This window comes from Haliotis rufescens, unplaced genomic scaffold (assembly GCF_023055435.1).
Source record: "Haliotis rufescens isolate VD_foot unplaced genomic scaffold, xgHalRufe1.0.p SCAF_589, whole genome shotgun sequence".
Taxonomy (NCBI): Eukaryota; Metazoa; Mollusca; class Gastropoda; order Lepetellida; family Haliotidae; genus Haliotis; species Haliotis rufescens.
This window is the reverse complement of record NW_025964322.1, coordinates 12,501-16,046: the sequence shown is the minus strand read 5'-3', so window position 1 is coordinate 16,046 and position 3,546 is coordinate 12,501.

The window sequence follows — 3,546 nt, the reverse complement described above, 5'->3', positions numbered from 1 at the left end:
TTCACAGTGGTGTGGCCGTAGACAATAAAGTTAACAAAAGTTTCAAAACCAATGGAACTCGCCGGACTTGGCTTGGAAGCGCCGGGCGCACACGGGAACACCCGCCGCCGACCAGAACGGGAATAGCCGACCAGGCTTGGTTGCACCGAGTCCGCCCGACACGGGAACACCCGTTGCCGACCAGAACGGGACGCGCCGACTTGGCTTGGGTGCGCCGGCCTCCGACGGGAGCGCCAAGTCGGAAGCACCCGGCGCCGACCAGAACGGGACGCGCCTTGGCTTGGGTGCGCCGGCCTTCGACGGGAGCGCCAAGTGGCGAGCACCCGGCGCCGCTAAGAAAGGGAATGGCCGACTTGGCTTGGGTGTGCCGAGACCGCCCGAGACGGGAGCACGGGACGCGCCGACTTGGCTTGGGTGCGCCGGCCTTCGACGGGAGCGCCAAGTCGCGAGCACCCGGCGCCGCTAAGAAAGGGAATCGCCGACTTGGCTTGGGTGTGCCGAGACCGGCCGAGACCGCCCGAGACGGGAGCACGGGACGCGCCGACTTGGCTTGGGTGCGCCGGCCTTCGACGGGAGCGCCAAGTCGCGAGCACCCGGCGCCGCTAAGAAAGGGAATCGCCGACTTGGCTTGGGTGTGCCGAGACCGGCCGAGACCGCCCGAGACGGGAGCACGGGACGCGCCGACTTGGCTTGGGTGCGCCGGCCTTCGACGGGAGCGCCAAGTCGCGAGCACCCGGCGCCGCTAAGAAAGGGAATCGCCGACTTGGCTTGGGTGTGCCGAGACCGGCCGAGACCGCCCGAGACGGGAGCACGGGACGCGCCGACTTGGCTTGGGTGCGCCGGCCTTCGACGGGAGCGCCAAGTCGCGAGCACCCGGCGCCGCTAAGAAAGGGAATCGCCGACTTGGCTTGGGTGTGCCGAGACCGGCCGAGACCGCCCGAGACGGGAGCACGGGACGCGCCGACTTGGCTTGGGTGCGCCGGCCTTCGACGGGAGCGCCAAGTCGCGAGCACCCGGCGCCGCTAAGAAAGGGAATCGCCGACTTGGCTTGGGTGTGCCGAGACCGGCCGAGACCGCCCGAGACGGGAGCACGGGACGCGCCGACTTGGCTTGGGTGCGCCGGCCTTCGACGGGAGCGCCAAGTCGCGAGCACCCGGCGCCGCTAAGAAAGGGAATCGCCGACTTGGCTTGGGTGCGCCGAGTCCGCCCGAGACGGGAGCACCCGGCGCCGCTAAGAAAGAGTAAGTGAGTCACTTACATTTTAAGGTCGCATCGATATCAACGGCAGGGGCAAGGCGAAATGCCCGTCACACTCTGAACATCGTCGGAGAACATACCCCGGGAGTCGGGGTAACTCCCGGGAAGACGGCAGAGGCAAGGGGAAATTGACCTTACAATCTGAACATCGTCGGAGAACATACCCCGGGAGTCGGGGTAACTCCCGGGAAGACGGCAGAGGCAAGGGGAAATTGACCTTACAATCTGAACATGCTCGGAGAACATACCCCGGGGGTCGGGTTCACTCCCGGGGAGACGGCAGGGTCAAGGGGAAATTGACCTTACAATCTGAACATCCTCGGAGAACATACCCCGGGAGTCGGGGTAACTCCTGGGGAGACGGCAGAGACAAGGCGAAATGCCCGTCACACTTTGAACATGCTCGGAGAGCATCCCCCGGGGTCGGAGTCGCGCCCGGGGAATCGGCAGAGTCAAAGGGGAAAGTCCCATCACACACAGAACATCCTCGGAGAACCTCCGTCGGGGTTGGAGTCACTCCCGAGAAGACGGCAGAGGCAAGGGGAAATTCACCTTATAATCTGAACATACTCGGAGAACATATCCCGGGGTCGGAGTTACGCCCGAGGAACCGGCAGAGTCAAAGTGGAAAGGCCCATCACACTCTGAACATGCTCGGAGAACCTCCGTCGGGGTCGGAGTACATCCCGAGGAGACGGCAGAGTCAAGGGAAAATACACCTAACAATCTGAAAATGCTCGGAGAGTATACCCCGGGGTCGTAGTCGGGCCCGTGTAACCGGCAGAGTCAAAGGGGAAAGGCCCGTCACACACTAAACATCCTCGGAGAACCTCCGTCGGGGGTCGGAGTCCCGAGAAGACGGCAGAGGCAAAGGGAAATTCACCTTACAATATGAACATGCTCGGAGAACGTATCCCGGGGTCGGAGTCACGCCCGAGGAACCGGCAGAGTCAAGGGGAAATACACCAAACAATCTGAAAATGCCCGGAGAATTTCCGTTGGGGTCGGAGTCAAAGGGGAGAGGCCCGTTACACTCTGAACATCCTCGGAGAACCTCCGTCGGGGTCGGAGTACTTCCCGAGGAGACGGCAGAGTCAAGGGAAAATACACCTAACAATCTGAAAACCCCCCAGAGAGCATCCCTCGGGGTCGGAGTCGCGCCCGAGGAAACCGCAGAGGGAAGGGGAAATTCACCTTACAATCTAAACATCCTCGGAGAACATCCCCCGGGGTCCGGCAACACTTAAGGGAAAAATCTGCATGAAGCTAAGTTTCCTAGTACTTTTTCAAAACACACCGAGGCATCAAGGGTCACCTCCTGGGAAGGTCCGAGGCAAAAATTGCGAGCAAGCCAAGTGCCCTAATAGATTTCAGGGGCTGCCGGGCAAAGCGGCATCATTAGTCCTGCACGTCGGGCCCTACCCGAGCGGCCCTAATGCCCAAGGTAAAAAAGAGTAAAAGTGGCCAATATCCTCGGGCGTCGGGAGCAGGACTATTCCCCGGACGAATCAGTGTGCTTAGGGTTCATTTCTCCTTTCTTTTACCATTCCTTCGGGAAAAACGGCATCATTAGTCCTGCACATCGGGCCCCGGGCCCTGCCCGGGCAAAACTGGAAACCTACGAGGTAATTCCCTTGGATGCTCAGATAGCTACGGGCGAAGACCGAGAGGGGGTCGGTCCAGCATTTAAGGTGGAGATAGACCTAAAGACTCCGACAGCGTCCCTCATACAAAAAAGTTGAAAGTTAAACTATCCAACGTATCGTCGGGGTTATCTATAATGTGGGGGAGAGGAGACAGAAGTGACTGATTTCGTCTGTTTCGGCCGATTCGCCTGACTTTGGTTCAACGCTCGGTGTGCTCGCTACGTTTTGCCTGGCTCAACAGCGACGCGCTTTCGGGACCGAGCGGAAGGGTACTGAAGCTACAGGGAGACGGGGGGACTGCTATCACCTGGCTCGATGACATTGGCTCTCTTCCCCCATGCACGATGCGCCGACCGAGACGAACGTTACGCGAGGTACGATGAGGCAGGAGGACCGCTATCACCTGGCTCGGACGCACGGTAGACGGACGGAGACAAGGGGGACTGCTATCACCTGGCTCTGACACACGCACGGTATATCGACGGAGACAGGGGGACCGCTATCACCTGGCTCGGACGCACGCACGGCAGACGAAGACAGGGGGACTGCTATCACCTGGCTCGGACGCACGGTAGACGGACGGAGACAAGGGGGACTGCTATCACCTGGCTCTGACACACGCACGGTATATCGACGGAGACAG